Consider the following 20,161-nt stretch of genomic DNA (forward strand, 5'->3'; position numbering starts at 1 on the left):
AGCTAAAACAAATGGAAGAAGCAGCTGCTGAAGACTAAAGAGAAGACTGAAGTGACAGTGACAGTAGTGAGCCGTGAAGAGACATTGTAGTGGCTCTGGTGCCTCTTCGCATCAGACATAGCTCTTGGGAGGTGCATCCACGACCTAAGAGGGATTATTGAGAGTCATTATTGAGTATTGTAGTGAGGAGATGATGTACTATTGAGAGAGAGAGAGAGAGAGAGCCAGAGATAGTCAATTCTATCAAAACAGTGTATTTATATATGAGAGATTGAGAGAGAAAACTATGAAGACATTGAAGATGAATACTATGTGATTGATTTCCATTAAAAAATGGTGTATTCTTTTATGTTTCTTGTTCTATTGATGGATTCTATGAAGATGTTGAAGATTATGGTTGATTCTATTAAATTCGTGGGAGATATTTATTATGATGTTGCGTGAAGATTTGATGTTTTCTTTGTTTTGGTCATCAAAAGAATGAAATAAAATCTTGTTGATGTTACACGATATATTTTCTTGCAGTAGAATATCCTTTTCCTTGGTGTTCCTCTTGGGGCTCCATGTTTTTGGTGCGCAGCCGGGAAACCTTGCCATCAGCAAGCATCAGAATATGCTGAAATGAGGGAAATGGCATTGCCAAGAAGAGGAGAATTCAATGGATGTTTGCAAAGTTCCTTCTTTCACTGAAGAGTTGGAGATTCTCATTATCAAAGCCACTTTCCACAAGAAGTTCATCCCACAATGGCGGAAACATATTACCATCACGATGCATGCTCTATGCGGTGGACTGTTTCCTCTTCCTGTTGAAGCAACATAGACGTGCATCTTGGTGGCAAATTGTTTGGGAACAAACTGGAGAGCAGAAACAGAGTGAATGACTATCCATTAAAGATTTAGCATTCATTGAGAATTTTCCAAACATCATCAAGTGGGAGATTGTGAAGAAGCTTCAGGATTCCTTCACGAAAACAAGAAGGAAAAGAGTTGGAATTTGTTCGTGGATGCTGAACAACAAGGTACATGGGATGCTTGGTGCACTGACAATCTTCTATTTGTCCAATTAGCAACCCATTGAAAGCTAGTAGACATAGTGTTTTTCACAACATACACTGTTGAAACCCTCAGAAGCTGGCATTATTATAATGGCACAACAACGATCCTAAGAAGAATGAGTTTTGATACTTTCAAAACGGAGTATCTCCCCCTCTGTAGTGGTTTGAAAGCCGAATTTAGAGATGTTGAAAAAAAGGAAGTAGAGGAGATGTTGGATAGAGAATCCCCCAGAGACTAAAGCCCTCTCTGATACTATCCTGTTGAGTACAGACCAACTGGTTGGAGCCAAGCCCCTCATGAATGATGCAATCAAGAGGCAAGCGTTAGAACGAGTCCAAAGGTACATGAGAAGGGAGAAGGCAAAAATCAAAGCTGAGAACGAGCTCGCAGCAAAAGCCTCCTTTGACACCCTAAAAGCACTCTTTACAGAAGTCCCCATGGCGACTCAAGGTTCCCTTCCTAGTCAGATTCGTCCTGGAAATATTGATGATAGGCCAGCAAATGTAGTCCCATTGCCAGTTTTTAAGGGAGAGTACAATGAAGACCCTGATCTTCATGTAGCAGAATTCATGGTAGCAACAAGTGTGGCTAACAATGCTAGAACCCCTGAGCATTGGTTAGCAATATTCCCCACCACTTTCAAGGGCGCGGCATTTTAGTGGTATGAGAGACAAGCAGCAAGAACTTTTGGCACATGGGACGAGGCCTTCCTCACTAAATTCAGGCATGAAGGTTTTGAAGAGCGGATGCGAGAGGAGTTCATGAACCTAAGTCAGTCCTTTGGAGAAAGAGTAGAAGCTTATGTCTCATGAATGGAATCCATCTTGAAGAGATGGACTAACCATCATTTGGATGAAGGTATCCAGAAAGGAGTGTTTCTCAGAGGCCTACAACCAAAAGTTTGCAAGTTCATGGAATTGAGAAGACCAGTCAATCTGCAAGCTGCAGTGGAATGTGCAAGATTGTATGATGAAGTTGAAGCAAGGTTGTCAATGACTCCAGAAAGAGGAGTCTTACCTTCTCCCATGCCAGAAATGGTATACCCACCAAATGCAGTCCCAGGGACAGCTCCTATTCTCAGATGCAAACAGTGCAATAATATAATGCACCTAATCCACTGTGGTCACCACAGATGACAATGCCTTAAATGATGGTTCAACCACAACAACAGTGGCCTCAAACAGTTCCTCCAATGGCGACTCAACAACAGTGGAACCCTACCAATTGAAATCAACAATCCCAAGTCTCAGCAGGAGCTTTGAATCAGAACTAGAACAGAGGACCTTTTGGATTGGCCCAACTAGTGTATGCAGTAATTACAGAAGCTTCCCAAAATGCTACTACAAGCAGCACTTTAGGAGGTGAAAATCTAAAGGACTACTTATCCAACTAAGTATCAAGAAAGAGCTTATGGATGTGATTACAAAGCAGCTACAGACGCTGAAGGTGAATACCGCCAATATATCCACTCCTGCGGGAGTGGGAAGAGATGTGATGCACTCTAATACATGGTGCAGAAAGTGTCATCAAGCGGGACATTTAGCCACTGAATGTAGTCCAAGGAGGTTTCCCTCTCAAAGTTACAGAGGATGACAGTCTGGTGGTGGTCAGAGATCAGAGGTGGAATGTTATAGGTGTGGAGAAAAGGGTCATATCTCCCCGAATTGTCCAAACCCTAGACGATCTATGGATTATAATCCCTTATGCAATCGATACAAAGGAGAAAGCCACACTGCAAAGGATTGTCCAATTCCAACCCCTGTCAAGGCCAATGCCACTGATAAGCCAACAGAAGGCACAAGAGCCTGCCTCCAATTTGGTAGAGTTGGAAGTTGCCACTGTCACGCACACCAAGAAGAAGGAACCAGTTGTTCAGAATGAAAATAATTTTCCTGCCAAGACTGTGAAGTTCAACCTGTCAAAACAGAGGGACAGAGCAGTACAGGATAGAACAATGCAGTACAGAGCAGTGCAGTGCCACAGAGAGTTACAGAGACAGTCCTAAAAACAAGAACAGAGGTCTAGGAGATAGACGATACAGAAGCACCTCCAGAAACAGAGGAAGTGCCGATGCTACCATTGTTAGAAGAAAAAGAAAAGATGAAAATGGGTGTAGCCCCATTTCCCAGCAGGCTGGAGAAGCCTGTGGATCCTATCAAAGATTATGACTTGGTAAAAGACCTAGATACTTTTAAACCTAACTTAACATTCCGACAGTTACTGATGCAGTCTCCTAGCCATCGAAAGAAATTCAAAAGCATCTTGACAAGAAGATATGGACTAAGGATTGTTCCTTCAACAATGCCCAAGACCAATAAGGCCCCGGAGCCTGTAAAGGAAGTAGATGTGGCTAATGCCTTCCTAGATCCTGGAACCCAAGAGATTAGTGTATGGATTGAAGGATTGATGGAGGCTCATCAGTAAATATAATGACGAATGTGACAATGGACTTAGGGTTGCAAGGAATTCAACCTACACAGTGGCTTATGAGATTGGCAAACCAAAGTAGAATTAAATTGTTGGGCATCCTCCCATACATAAAAAAAATCCTTGCAGGAAGAGACTACTGGCTGACATATTTGGTGGTCAAACCAAATTCTTATGAGACCTCATACCCTTTGTTGTTGGGAAGACCTTGGCTTGGTTCAAAGGAATCCTAACCCTAGGCAGAGGACCCAACAAAGTGGTGTTGAAGTTGTATGGATCACAAAAAGGCAATGGATCCACATCCATCGAAGTCATAACTGACTCCTCCAACGAGATAACGGATGGTACATCAGGAGACGAAGAGGCTGTTAAGCAGATCTTTCCCAAGAAAATAGAGGCACAATCCCTAACAGTGGTGGGCACTGTAAGCCAACTACCAAGGGAAGCAAAGTCCTTGTCCATGGGAGAATACCTCCTGCCTCAACTTGAATTGACTTCTGAAATCACCTCTGATAGTGAAATAGAAGCATGGATGTACTGTTCTCCCTGTTACATGGCAGTCCCAGAGACAGTAATAGAGATAAAACAGAGACAAAACAGACACAGAGCAGAGATAGAGCCAGAGATAGTCATAGAAGTAGTAACAGAGATAGTCACAGAGCCGAAGACAGAGGCAGGAGCAGCATGGTTTATTAAAACCACAATTGGTGAATACCATGGTCACTTTCCACCTTTCTCCACCTATCAATACCAGACCTATTGTAAGCCCATAAAAGGCACTCATTCCCACACTCATTTCATCATACCTCTCAACCCGACCTTGTTCTTTTCTTGTCTGATTCAACAACGGTGGCAAGGTTGGTCCTGACACATGGTATTGCCACCATTCTCTTTCTTAACGAAAAAAAAAAAATAAATAAAAGAGAAAGAAAGAAAAGAAAAACAACACACAACTGTTATGGGAGAAAATGAAGAAATTCCCTATCATAACAGGCCTCGTTCCTGGAAACACCCTTGGGCAGGAAGCTGACTGTGGAAAAGGTGGTAACACCCCGTAGTTCAGGATAGCTGATTCATCAGAAGTACCTTTCCAGCAAGTAATTTGAAGCCACCTCCCTTGGCGCGCTGTCTCTGCAATATCAGTCTGTCTGTCCTTCTTAACAAACGACTTTTCTTACAAATCATTGAAGTATGAGATTTGCAGGCTACCTCCCTGGGTACGCCTCATCTTCAAGATCCTGATGACAACAATAGCCAACCTGATCTTCATCACCAACCCCTTGAGTGATGCGAGCTTTCATCCTAACAGGATGGGGACATGAGTATGGGCTGCCCTCTATATCTATCAGTGAGTGTGAGACAGAGGGTGGGTTGAGTGACCAGTCTTTCCCTTCAAATCAAATGAGAGGTGAGATGTGTGAATAGAGTGTTGCACGCACGGGATGGGCCTCTCAATGCACAACACACGATTTGTTCTTGTGCATTGCACCATAAGGCTCCCTGGCTTTCCTTCTTGCACTGTATGCCGGCACAGGGCAGGATGCATAGTTGCATCATCAATTGCGCACAAGGCATACAACCTCTGCACAAGTGACGGTGAGGATTACATCAGTGGGTTTCAAGAATGGGCTGCCCTCTGTATCTTTCAACAGAGCGTGAGACAGAGGGTGGGCTGAGTGTGACTGGTGTTTCTTCAATCAATTATCGAGAGGTGAGGATTGAGGGAGTTACGACCATTGGAGTCAGGTACGTTTCTGTTTCCCTATGCACCCACGGGCTGGGTCTCTGCCATCAACATAGGACACATCACTCTGTTCTGTACACTGCACTGCAAGGCTCCCTGGCCTTCCTGCTTACACTTATGCCAGACGGGATTGGATGCACTAATGCACCATCAACTGTACACCCTAGCATACTCCCTTTGCACCATTCCCTTGTTGATTCCTAAACCGGGTGTGAGATCTAAGTTTCCATCATTATTTCCTCGAGTGATGTTAGTAATGGGGCGAGTGACTGTTCTTTCATTCCATTTGAGTGATCGTGATTTGAGTGCAATATCCATCGTCATCGACGAATTTCTTGTGATTCCTTCAACGAGCTATCTTCGTGGTTGCTGCCCCATGGTCCCTGCCATGAAGGACGTGTGCTGTGAAGACATATGGGTACTTCCTACAGCCGACAATGATACGAGACGCAACCTCGATAGTCGACATTACTCCTCGTCAATATGGGCCAAGTTTTTCTAACACTACACCTTCTTTTTCTCAGTGACGGTTATGCCTTACATGTGGGGACATTTGTGATTGGTTTGATGTGTGGTATTAGGTCCTTGATGTTCGGTTTACCCTTCCTGCTAAGGTTTTAAGTGTGGGAACGCGTCCCTGCGCGTCTATGTTGCATACCCCCATGCATATATCCTGCTACGATCATGCATCTATGCCATGAATTCCTTTTACCTTGAGGGGGTCTCTTCCCCACTCTTTCGTTCTATTTCACTCTGTCCTCGGAGATGTATCTTGACCGTTTGCCTCTATTCTTTGTTTTGTGATTTTTCCATACGAACCCACCCTACGTTCACTGAGAATCACATACAACCTTACAGCCATGTTTGTCCCTTTGAACTGCTCATTTTTCCTTTTTACAAACCCCTACTCCGACAAACGGTTCTAAAGTTATTAATTTTTGAAGCAATTCTTGTAAATTGGACGCTTTTCCATGTGAACGTATCTTTATTGCTTCGAAACCCTGATCTAATGTGCCAACCCTATCCTACCCATTTTCCCTGATTTTTTCCTTTTTACCTCCTATCATTCTGATGCACGGTTCATCTGCTATTAATTTTTGCGGGTTTTCGGGCCAATTTTTCACATTTTTCCATGTGAACATGCCCTATTTTCATTGGAATTCCTGTTTAATTTGACACTCATATCCCGCCAGCCTTTCCCCCACTTTTTTCTTTTTCCTTTCCCCTATTCCAACTGCTAGATTTTTAGTTATTAATTTTTCAGAGTGTTTTTGGGTGTGTTTTTTGTATTTTTCCCATATGAACCCCTCCCAATTTTCCCCAAATTGAGTTTTGATGTGCCAGCCTTGTGGATCTCTTTCTTCTAGACATTTTTCCTTTTTACAGTCCTCTATTTCGGTGCACGGGTCATTCCCTGTGAATTTTCGAGTCTATTTTTGGATACGATTTTTGGGTTTTTTCCATGTGAACACGTCTTATCTTGATCGGAACCGTGTTTTGCCATGATAGGATTGTTGGACACATTATTGTGCACATTTTTCCTTCTTTCCGCACTTCGTTCCAATGAGCGAATTTTCCGATATTAACACACGTATGTGATTTCAGGTCTATTTTTTGTGTTTTTCTCATGTGAACACCCTAATTTTGCCCCGGAACCAATGTTGTATTTTTCTATCATCTTCTCCTCGTCTCCCGGCACATTTTTCCTTTTTATGGTTTTTCGATCTGATATGCGGTTTGTGTTTTATTAATTTTTCTTCCTTTTTGCCGTGTGGTCGCGTTTCTCGTGTCGCGCGTGATTGGGCCTGTTTTTGATTTCACGTGTCTCGGGATGCCCCCGAGGCCTTTGTGACTCGCATGTCGCCGTCCCTGCCCCATCTAATCCTGCCGATGCAAATATTTTTACTCCTGCCCCGTACATGCGCGCGGGACAGGGGTGCGCTTCTTTTTCCCAACCATAATAAAAATAAATAATAATAATAATAATAAAATAAAACCACAACAACACAAATAAAAGTTAACCCAAAAAAAAACAAAACACAACAAAATATAAACACATCTAAATTACAATTTAAAAAAATAAAAAAGAAAAAAACAATAATAAAAATAATAATAAAACAAAAACCCTAAGGTGCTTTATTTTTTCCAGTCAGTGGTTTTTTTTTTTGACTGGATTCCTTGCATTTGGGACTACTCAGTGCGCCTTCAGTCTCTTGCATACACACCCCTACCAGGTATCTATTTTTTGAGCTTTATTTATTTTGGTCACCCCTTAACCACATTAAATTGTTAAAATGAAATTTATTCACCCACTTTTTCACGCGCGCTCACGCTAAACATACATTTTTCTAATAACTTAAAATCAACCTGCCGTTCACTTTGCACGTGCTACGTGTGCTTAAGAAGCACTTTAATCTTTAATAAGAACGAAACAACCGTCACAAAAAAGCACTCATTAGCAAAAAATCCTTTAAGTTGAAATTGTTGGTCAAAGTTATGGTTAGGTCTTGATTAGGTTTTTAAGGTATAATGGTTTGCTTGTGATACAATTATGGGTGTGGTTTGTAGTTTTTTTTCTTTTTTGCCTGATACGGGGTCTTGGGTGCCTATTTGTTGCATCGCATGAAGTTTTTGGTCGCATATGTGTAGAGGTCATGCCAAATTTTTTCTAGGATGTGGGTTGTTTGGGGTGGTCAATTGGTTAGTTACGTCTGTGTGTGCTTCTTTTGATTGATTTCTTTTTTATAGCTATTTGGTTGTTTTGCAAGCATTCTCTGTGATTGTCTGTGTTTTGTGATGTGTGTGTTTTCCATCTGAAAGGCGCCTCACGCTCCTCCTCCTATCCAGTATGTTCCGTTGATCAGTAGGGATTATTCTTCCCTACTGGCTTTTGTGCCTATAGCGAAAGTAGGACTTGCAACTTTCATGGCTGCTTCACTCCCTTTGATTCCAGACGATCCATCTATGTGTGATGAGTTTCTTGCATCATACAGTAAGAAATCGGGCCTGGTTCGTGGTGCTTCCATGGTATTGACACCCCGAGGGTTAGGGAAGGCTTTATCTCTTCCCTACAAAGGAGAACCCTTTGTTACAGCCAGACAATTATTCTCCAATGATGAGATTCTCAAGTTGTTACAGAAGCATACCAAAGAGGTTCTAGATGTTAAGAGGGTGATTAACACTTCAAGAGTGTCTTTTTCCATGATCATTGATCCTCTTTGGAAGTTAGTCTACCAATTCCTCCAAGACAGGTTTATGCCTGCCAAAACACCATCTCATTATTTGTCCAAGGAACTTTTCACAGCTTCCAGGATAGTATTAAAAGGGGTTGCCATTGATTGGAGTACTTACCTGCTTACGAAGATGGACCAACATTTTGTCAAAGTGACTAGAGGGAATGCCACAAATGTCACCTATGGTTCCTATTTATATGCTTTCTTGACACATTCAGGCCTTTAGCAAGGTGTGTTGCCACCTCCTCCATCTGATCCAGTTTCTCCCCCTCCACCTTCAGAGGATTCAGAACCTATTGATATAGAGGATCTTGATTCCCCTCCTCCATTGGTCATTTAGCGGAAGCGCCTGAAGCGTTTGGCAGATAAAACTCCCCTAGTCATTCCTTCAATCACAGTTCCTGCTATCTCTGGAAGTGACCTCCCTGCCTACCTCACATGTAACAATTTATTCAGGGCACATCAAGAGGGTTCTTTGGAAATATCAGTTCCTTCACTAAACAATTTAGTGTCAAGAGATGTCATTCCGTTCCTTTGTAATGACATCCAGAGTTCTATTGAACTCTCAGTGTGACAGCTTGTGTTCAACAGTTATATGCTTCTTTCTATGAAGAATTGATGCAATCCAAAGACCAGTTACATAAGGCAACCTCAGAGTTAGCCTCTGCTAAAGACACTCTTGCTGATCTGTTTAAGCAGATGGAGCAGCAAACCCAAATGATTGAGATCCAGAGAGAAGAAATATATTCTTTGAAGATTCAGTTAGCAAAAGCCCAGTCAGAGGTCACTAGAGTTTCGGAAGAGAAAGAGAAAATGTCCAAAGAAGCTCAACAGTTTCAAACTCTTTTAGATACAAAACTGTCAGCTTTACAGGCTGCTCATAATACATTAGAATCACAAGCTTCCCAGATTAAGTAGTTGCAGGACCAACTGACGCAGTCACGGTCCATTCCTCCAATCTCCAATGTCCCTATGATTCCTTCTATATCTTAGCAGGACTTGGCAGTTCTCCAGAGACAGGCCACATTATGTCCATTGTTTCAAGATAAAGTGGAAAGATTGTAGTCAAGGATGGATTTGTTATGGTCTACATTTGAGCACTTTTAGGAGTATGTTCCTCCGGACCATTCCTTCTTTGTCCACTATCAGTTGCAGAAGTTAGTCTTCTATATGAAGCTTTCAATGATGGATCTCCCTCTTCCAGAGGTTGGCTGGAGTGGGGCTTGGTCTTATGATTTGCTGACAGAAGTTGTCCGTATGGTCTTTGAAGATTCTGTGATGACGGATACCATGTTGCTGTCTTACATGTATCTACGAGGTGATGATAGTTGGAGTGGGGCTTGGTCTTCTGATTTGCTGACAGAAGTTGTCCGTATGGTCTTTGAAAATTATGTGATGACCGATACCATGTTGCTGTCTTACATGTATCTACGAGGTGATGATAGTTGGAGTGGGGCTTGGTCTTCTGATTTGCTGACAGAAGTTGTCCGTATGGTCTTTGAAAATTATGTGATGACCGATACCATGTTGCTGTCTTACATGTATCTACGAGGTGATCTATTGATTTCAGATGATGTAGATCTGGCTTGGTATGTGGGGGATGTGGTTTTGCAAGATGTCTTATATGTCAACTATTTGGAGTTGAGGATAGATGACATGTTCAAGTGTTACTCTTCTAAAGTGGTTACTTGCCCTAACACTTCATGGAATTCAATGATTGATTTTGTGGTCGTGAACCAACGTTAGAATACAACTTCTACTTATATGCGGAGCACTAACCAACTGTGGGTGGATCTCCTAGCTTATCTTTCCAAGAACCATCCATTTGAATAATCCTTCTTTGATGCCTACCAGAGACGATCTAACAAATGGCCCATTGCTATGATACTTATCTTTCCCTTTATCAGTCCAACTCAGTAGCTATCTTACCTCTCCTTTTCCAACCTCAGGGTTTTCCTCAAATTCCTATATTTACCTATTGTTCTTTCATTGAAGATTGAGTCTTTTCTCTTTCTCCACCATGCCCTTCTCCATCTATCCATATGCCTTCTACTTTTCCTGCTTATTAATTGACACCTTTCCTAACTGATTCACTTAAATTTTCAGTCACTCCTTCTTTAGCTTATTCCTCCTTTCATGATTTTTCCTACCCATCTCTTCATCCTCTTTTACTTATTCCACTTCTATCTCCTGCCACTTCTATTTCTCAACCCCCTTAGTTGGTTAGTGGGTACGAAGGATTTGATCAGCAGATTCCGAGAAGAAGAGGATGGAGCTCGACTGATTCTCTCACGAGACCACAAATTAATTGGCCATTAATTCCAGGGGACTAGACAACTACTAGTCAAGCATACCAGAATTACCTCCATTTTTCTCACCAATATTCACAATCTCTAGATCCTTCAGTGAGATTGACAGCTCATTTTGCTTGGTATCTAGTATATATGCATAGGCATTCCCATAACGATCAAAAGGCTATTCCAAAGCTTTGTATGAATGTCAATGTGAACATTGATTTCCAATAGTTGGATGTCCTATATTTTCATGCCCTATGTCTACCTAGCAAATACCTTGTTTTGCTAGAAAGGATGTGTTGCCTTCAGTTCTTTCAAAATCCTCCCAAGACATTTGTGGACGAATCCTTCTCCATGGATCGTTTTCGTAATCACCAAGCCTTCAAAAGTATCACCTTCATTGATGCCTTTGCAATGTATTTTGGATGATTCTTAATGATATATATATCTCTTTTTGGAGGTGTCATTCAGATGGTTGTGTTTGTGTGTGTATTGTAATAATTTGTATGTAATGAGTTCGTGCTGATTGAATAATTTGTTCGAGAGCTCTTTTCAACTATTGATAGTGGATGGAAAGCCTATGATGGAAAGCTAAAGAACCTCTTATATCCTTTACAAAATTTTTATGACTTTTTATTGATGATTAAATGTGTTAATGAATAACAAAGTTTTCCTTTAGAAGTATCCTTTTCTAGAGATATAGGTGATAATTTGGGGTCGTGGTTTGGCAAGATTATTGAAGATACTGAAGAAGATTAAATTGAGCTCTTTAGTGAACTTATATTCTTATTTTCCTTAGGTCGCGAGGACATTTCCTTTCTAAGTGTGGGGATATATTGAGAGTGGAAAAAGACAGACTCGTTTTTATTATTTTTGAGGTCTGAATGATTGATTTTTAATGGATTTAGAGTGATGTATACTTGTTAATGGAAGTGTTTGAGAGTGTTTTGGATGATATTGATTATGTTTTGGAAGCTCATGATGATTTTTAGTGGAGATATGAAGCTATGTGATGTTCTAATAGGTTTTGTTGAGGTTCTGATTGGTTCTGTATACCTTCTGTATAGCTTCTGTTTTGTTTGGATTTTCTTCTCTGTGAAGCATGGATTGATGATTGATGAAGATTGAAATATTTTGGAAGCTTATTGAATATTTTTTGATAGTTTGGAATGGTTTTAGTATGAGTTATGAGGATTTGATGTTCTTTGATGACCTTCTGTAACCCTCTGTAAACCTTCCGTAGAGCCTTTGTATCTGTTCAGTTCCTGTTCTGTAGATCTTCTGTAAGTGTTCTCTAGAATGTATATGTGTCTTTGGGAAAGTTTTCTAACTTTTGGAAAGGATGAATCTAAGTTCAAAAGAGCTAAAACAAATGGAAGAAGCAGCTGATGAAGACTGAAGAGAAGACTGAAGTGACAGTGACAGTAGTAAGCCATGAAGAGACACTATAGTGGCTCTGGTGCCTCTTCGCATCAGACATACCTCTTGGGAGGTGCATCCAAAAACTAAGAGGGATTATTGAGAGTCATTATTGAGTATTGTAGTGAGGAGATGATGTACTATTAGAGAGAGAGAGAGAGTCAATTCTATCAAAATAGTGTATTTGTATATGAGAGATTGAGAGAGAAAACTATGAAGACATTGAAGATGAATACTATGTGATTGATTTCCATTCAAAAATTGTGTATTCTTTTATGTTCCTTATTCTATTGATGGATTCTGTGAAGATGTTGAAGATTATGGTTGATTCTATTAAATTTGTGGGAGATATCTATTATGATGCTGCGTGAAGATTTGATGTTTTCTCTGTTTTGGTCATGAAAAGAATGAAATAAAAGCTTGTTGATGTTACAAGATAGATTTTCTTGCAGTAGAATCCCCTTTTCCTTGGTATTCCTCTTGGGGCTCCACATATATCATTTTAGGCTCATTCAAACATTGAGGGGAGTTGTGGACAAAAACGGTTGGTTGCAACTAGCAAAACAGTTGTCGCTCATGTCGTCTAAGAGGGCTATGCAAAAAGATGGTAAGAGGGCAGCACACATCATTAGCATAGCCATTGCATAACTATATATGCCAGCATTGAGATTAAAAAATAGTGGCGAGAGGGGGTATTCTTGTGGAATAGGGTCTTGCCTTAATAATACTCTAAGGAGCCTAAGGTAATTACAAGTTTTGAGGAAAGTGGGGTTCGAGGGAAAGAGTTGAATTCATTGAGGAAATGGTCAATAGAGGCATACAATTCATGCTCACGAAAGGTGAGTGCTTCCTTAGGCTTAGTGGTGTTGACGTTATAGATTTTTGGAAAGTCATATCAGACATGGACAGTTGGATTGAAGTCCACTCCTACCCTTCTAGGATATGGCATGTAAGTGGGGTTATTTCTCTTGAAGGGTAGGGTGTTGCAAAACAATATCCAAGAGTCCATATTGCCATCCCAGATTTTCCTTCTCCACCTTGGCTGGCACTCATAGCCCTTTACCGTTCCGGGCACCTCCATGATCTTGTTCTCCCAGTAGTCAAGAGCCTCTATTCCTAAGAAGGTAAGATTCTTCTCTGTTTCAACAATCCACATGTCTTCCAGCCTTCTTCCTACATTAATCACCTCTTCCACCACCTTGGTTGATAGAACTCTGCTCAATGTAGTGGGGAAAAATTAAAGGCGAAGGGTTCATGACCGTTCTCCTTCTGCTCCCATACTATGAGTTTTGCATTCTAATCTATTGGAAAACAATCTTCTCTTGAAGGGGGATGGGTGCTTTTGGGGCCACTACTGGTTGAGCTCTTAGCTCCTCCGTGCCTAGTGCAATATGTTCATTATTCTCCTTTTGATCTTTGCTTTCCTTTTTGTAGTGTTGTCTACCTCCTTCTATACTTCTAGTCGTGGAGAGAGAGGGTGTGGGACTAACTCCTCATCTTGCTACACCATTTCAAAGGTTGATCCTGCTTCTTCAATTAGCCTTTGCATCTCCTCTCCCCTATGCTCTTGTGGCTCTCCTTCCTTGGGCCCTAGAGAGTGAGAGCGGAGTTTTGAGCCCAGGATGTGCCTAAAATTTGCCAAAAAATCTGGGATTTAGGGGAAAAATATTCAACATCGAAGGTGGCAGCTCCAGCTAGGACGATTTTAAGCACCAAGTGAAAGATGACTTTTAAAAGGCACCCAAGCGACAGTTGTGGATTTTTGATAATTTTACAGACTGCCGTGTGGGTTGTCAGGAGATGCTAGTCAATGCGGGATATCAAGCCGGACGCCCAGGATTTTTCAGAGCTCGAATCGGATGCCGGACGAGGAAGGAGCCAACAAATGGTCAAGATGCAAAGAGGTGGACACTTGAGAGGTCAAAATTGGGCATGCCTTTTGGAGTTTGGACATTTTATGCCAAATGAAACTTCTCATGAAATCGTGGAGAGAGAGAGGATGAAGGAAGCGTGGACAGTTTGCGCTCGAAAAATGCGCCAAGATGTTGATGATGATGATTTGTTGCCTGCAAAAAACCTACCTAATTGATGTTAGCCCTGATCTTCTCCCTCTTGATGGATCTCATCACCTGTCTTTGCCCGTGAAATGACTGTGGGAATGAAAAAATCTAATTCTAGTCTTTCTCTCTCCTTCCTCTCTCTCCCCTAAGGGGCTGTTCTTGTGTGCAAGAGGAAAATGAAGAATGGTGAAGGAAAGCTTGTCCGATTGAGACCAGATTGCTTCCGGATCGATATAGACATGAAGATTGCTGATTGTGAAGATGCTGGACATGGAATGTGGGCTGACCCGCAGTCCCGCACCAAAACTGAGATCCCGAAACATGAAGCCTAAGCGGTAATTCAAATTTTTATGAAGAAAAAATGAGTTTTTATGCTATTTGATTGATGAAACATTGTTTGCATGGGCTGAATATTCATTATGATATTTTTTTCTATGAGTTTCAATAGCTTATAATCTGAAAATCAGAGAATCATAAGTGATATGGTTGAAATTAATGTTATAAAACCCGAAAAACATGCGTTTAAGGGGTAAAAATGGGGTTTTTGTAAAATAAATGAAAAATATGAGACATAACACCTACAAAAATCTAAAATTTTACTGTCAATGAACCTAAGGGCCACAGTCCACAATCAATCTTAATTTTTTGTCATTTTTTATTGAAGAAAATAGAGAATAAAAATACTAGAAAGTGGTGAAAAATGGGTTTTAAATGGGGAAAATTTAGAAAACGGTAAAAGAAAAATTCCAAAAAATTATATTTGTGTTTGTGCAATGTATAATGAAGGTAAAGCACGAGGTTGGCCTTGGTTTACCCTTGTTTCTATGTTTTCGTTCATGTTTATCGCTTTCTTTATAAGGAAAAACACATAAAATGACCTTTTCACCTATCAACAAATGCAAAACATTAAACGGTAGGGTGAGAGGGGAGGCTGAGCGTCAAAATATAAACTAAAATCTAGTTTATGTGTTGCATCATGCCTATAGGATGTTGTTTTAAAATAAAGAGGAAGGCAGCATGAGTGTAAGGCTCAGTGTCTTTTCTCATTACATAAACGCTAGCATGGAAATCATAAAAGGATTGGTTTCGCACGATGCACAATGCTGATTATCTTCTGTTTGTGTACTAAACCGTTCACATTATACACTATGCATAGTTCATGGTATCAATGGAAAAGCTCCTGGACTGCATAGTAATTGTTTTCTTAGGAATTTGACCCACGATTGAGAGCGTAAGGTTATCCCTTGCCGTAGGATAGAGGGTCAGTTTCCTAAGGGACTGTTAAGTAAGAACACATGGTATATCTCCTGGATTCAAAATGAAGAGTGGAGTTTGTTCATTTTTGTTATATGTTGAGCAGCGCATCAAGGGGCTAATCCCTGCGATGTAGGAGAGTTGCAGTGGGGCCGCGGTGTCTCTACCGAGCGGTTGCCTCCATGTATGTGATCGTGGTATTTATTGCCAATGTGTATGGGTTCTCCCTCTGAGGAGTTTATAGAAAGGGAAACGTTGGACTATAAAACTACAAAACAATAAACGCATAGATTAGGCTTTAGGGTAGTTTGTCCTTTAGCAGTAGATAGACGCTCTTGGCCCGCAAGGCCGTGAGGGTGTGTTTGTCTGTTATGAGTATGAGGTCCGGCTAGTGGCATAGCTAGTGCCGGCCCATTTCAGCTCCCATCAGTGGTGCGTCTGCCTGGAGCTGCCAATAAGTGGTGGTTCTCGAATCTAGGGTTTTTAGGGACCAAAAGAAAGTTGGTTTATATCCTTTGACAAGGACCGTCAAGCCGAAATACAAAAAGCAGAATGTGCTTAGAGGGCTAGACGGCGGTTGGAGATTGTAAGTCATTATTCTCCTCAAAGGAGTAGCCCGATATGCATAAGAGGTAGTGGTCTTAGTAACCCAACTGCTGCACATAGTCCTTTAGGTGCAGGAGGAAGCACAAGTTCTTCCTCTCTTCCACCAAGTCAACCCACTTCAAGTGGGGGGATGATCCCGTCAGTTCAAACTTCTATTGTCAATCCGATTGTCACCATGGCACAACCCATTGCAATTTCTGCAGGGACGCCGGATTTGCCAGCTTTAGGAGTTCCTCTGCCCATTTTCAATGGGTTAGCTAAAGAAGATGTGGAGTTTCACATTTGTGAATTCTAAAGACTAATGTTTAATTATCGCATCCAAGATGAGGGACATCTTATGATGTTGTTTAACATGATATTAAAAGGAAGGGCTACGGTATGGTATCATAGCATAGAGTCTGGAACCATAACCACAATCGATCAATTTTATGCAGCTTTCCGAGGGGAGTATGCCCCTGAAAGAGGTGGCCAATACTGGTTGCGTGTGTTGAATGTAACGCGCCAAGACCCCCATGAGAATGTGAAAGCCTATGCCAAGAAGCTTAAGGAAGTGTTCCGTAAGTTACAAACTTACATTCCTATTCCACCGGCTACCCAATTGCAATACTTCTTGCATGGATTGGATTTCAATATTCAGGTTCAATTGAGCAGTGTGGCTTTGGCTGATATAGACACCGCCATTGCGCGGGCAGAAGGAGTAGAAGCACAATTACAAACGGCCTACTCCTCGAGAATAAATCTTAATGTGGGTCTAGTATTTGGAGGCAATTTACCATTGATGAATGGAAGTCAAGGGATGCCTATGACTAACCCTAATGGGAGAGGAAGCATGGTTCAAAATGTACCTTTGCTGCCAGCTCCTCCCAGTGTGACTATGCCTATGGCTAGTCAATTGGCTCCACCAAATGTTGGAGGCCAAGTTTCGAACCCTAATATTGTTCTTGTGGGTCAACAACCAATGCCCAATCAAATTGTTAGACCAATGGAATGACGGATAGATGATCGAGGATATGAGTTGAGTGCATCTAATGTCCTTGGCGAAGTTAATGATATGATGAAGCACTACATTGACATGATTTTTGAACAATATCGGCAAATAGTTGTTGACGCCAATTTCCTGAAGAAGCAATAGAATCTGATAGGGAGTCAACGTCCTGAAGAGGGTGGACCCTCAAGATTTAGCTGTAAGTGGTGTGGAGGACAACATTTCCCTAGAAACTGTCCAAATGTTAAACGTGATATTTGTGGGAAGTCGAGCCACTTAGCCGCTACCTGTTGGAGTAAGATTAGTTCTCTCCAACAAGGGAGTAAACAGCCAGGTCCAGTTAATCATAGAGCGCAAGGTAATAACCTGCAGCAAAATGATGGACCAAGACAAATATTGAAAAGGGGAAAGACCACTATAGAAGAGTTGCCACAAGGCAATGGAGTCAACCTTATCGAGGCTGTACGAGTCAATGACGCTGAAACCTCTAACCTATGAGCCGCGATAAGAGGCCAAAAGGCTAAAGAGGGTGACAAAGATAGTGCAAAATCGATCGAGGGAAACCCTAAGCAAGGGGATAAGGGGACACAAGTCTTAAATCCTAGCGTGGAAGGTGGACCTCTAAGGCCTATTGACAAAAAAATCGATCCTAAGAAGGATGAGGAAGTGCCAAGAAAGAAGGCAAGAGCTAAAAAAGAAGCACCAAAGCCGGTCCCCAGACCAAAAGAAAGGATGGTTTGGTGAGAAAAGAGAGCTTTAGCTACCTATCATGATTTTGATTTAGCATGTTCTCTTTGTGAAGTTAAACTAGATGTAAACCTCTTACAGTTGATTAAATTATCTCCAGGAGTATGCAAGGAATTCAAGAAGATCTTGCGTATTGGGTATATTGTAAAACCTTTGGGCATAGCACGAGTAGGGGAAGATTGGTTTGATCATGCTGAAAATAATTGCCCTAGGGTTCGAGCATTCGTGGATGGAATATTAGTAGAACATGCTACTGTAGACACTGGGTCCTCCGTCAATATCATGCGTTCAGAGTTGATGGAGAGGTTGGGTCTAGGCATCCAAAAATATAGCTCCACCCTTCTTAGAATGGATGATGATAGTCTAAGGCAACCAGAAGGTTGCATTACTAAAGTTTATGTTATAGTTGCAAGTGTAGAATGCTTCTTGGACTTTAGGGTGATAAGATTTTCAGGATGTCCTAGCTATCCAGTTTTGCTAGGTAGGCCTTGGATCTTACGAATAGATTGTCAAGTCGATATACCCGCCGGTCGAGTGGTTCTAGGTAGAGGTGCTAATCGAGTAATAGTCAATGCTTACCCTGAGTCTCCTCAGAGTGAGAGAGCTCCTTTGTCCTCTATTGAATTAGAAACAACAGATGATCCATCTGGTAGTGAGACATCTTCCAGTGATGAATCTAAAGAAGGGTCCACTACAAAGTGTTAGAAATCAAGCTCACTGTTAGTGTGTCTTCATCTATGACCGACATCTATGATAGCTAGTGTGTACAGCTGTCTACATGTGACTACATTAAATAAGTCGGGTTAGTAGTCATACTAGAGTTAGTCAGTCTAGTCTACATTTACACTAGGTCACTTTATCTTGTAGTGTGTGTGTGCTTTTCAGTTTAGTGTGTGGAAATGAAGGAATGAGCTTGAGAGCCTGAAGGCTCATGGATATGGAGTCTTTCCCTTTCTCTCTCTACTCTTTGAACATGGTATCAGAGCTTCATCCATGAGGCTGTGGGAGAATGGGCATGACAACTTGCAGTGCAAAGGAGATGGAAGTAAGAAATGAGGAAGAAGCTGGACACTTGCAAATGAAGCCATAGTCAAAGGAAGGAATCAGCGTGGACTGTCTTTTGAAAATAGTGGACTACCCTCCTGAAAATCAGCAACCTGTGTCTGAAAATCGTGGACTGCCTCCTGAAAAACAGCAACCTGTATCTGAAAATCTGTGCATGCTGATCTGAATGGACAGCAACCTGTATCTGAAAATATGTGCCTGCTGATCTGAGTGGACAGCAACCTGTCAATCTTCAGTGGGGCACCTGGACAAGGTTCATAGAGCATGTATGCTCACTATTGAAGGTAATTGAAGTGTGCAAGGAGTAAATGCTTGTGTGGGAGCTCTGTTATGAGCTCGAGTGACAGACACAGACCTGTAATCATTTCTGAACTGCTATAAACATGAATGGACAACATGCATTCAGTCATTACTGACACACAGAAGCCTTGTACTACACTCAAAAAGCATCTTTGAAGCACAAGAATGTGTCAAAGCATGTATACATTGGATCAAATGTCTTGGAGCTGAGATCTCTTGCTCAGAATTCTTAGATCTGAAAATCAATGACAGGATGAAAACTGTCATACACAGTCAATGACAGAATACTCAGATCTGAAAATCAATGACAGGCTGAAAACTGTCATACACAGTCAATGACAAGTACTGTGCATTACTGAAGCAATACAGGTCATCTTGGGGGTTCCATCATCTATGTGAACTGGCCTATACATACTGAATGCATGGAGAATTGAAGCAAGCAATGAGCATAATTGAAAACTGAATTTTGAAGCTGAAATAAATGCAGTTACACTGTCCTGGTTAATTACAAACAGCTCATGAGGTTTATGCCATTGGTCAATGAAGACAGGTTGTCTATGCCTACTCAGATGCTCATGTATTGAACGTGCCACTACAAAGTAAATGTATGACATGGTCAAAAGACATTTTGGAGCTGCTTAGAGCTTGGTATGCTGAATTCTGGTTGACTGCAACCTGAAACTGAATTTGTTGACACACTCAGTTTTGGACTTGAAATTGCTGCTGGTTACTCACAGTTTACAGTTTTCAGACTGCGTGTATGTACCCTGGCAGTGAGGTTACATAAGCTTAAGCTGAAGCAAACACATAGCTTATGTATTGACAGTTATATCTACAGTTGAGATCACTTGTTTGAGGGTTGTTTTGGGGTGTCAGTGGGCTGAAATACCCTGGTTTTTTTCTGCAATTTAGTGCAGAAAACTATCATAAACTGTTACGGACTGAACTTAGTCAGTCATACTTATTGGACT

The sequence above is a fragment of the Lygodium microphyllum genome, chromosome 23 (assembly GCF_053477565.2).
Source record: "Lygodium microphyllum isolate KBCC chromosome 23, Lygodium_microphyllum_v1.1.10, whole genome shotgun sequence".
Taxonomy (NCBI): Eukaryota; Viridiplantae; Streptophyta; class Polypodiopsida; order Schizaeales; family Lygodiaceae; genus Lygodium; species Lygodium microphyllum.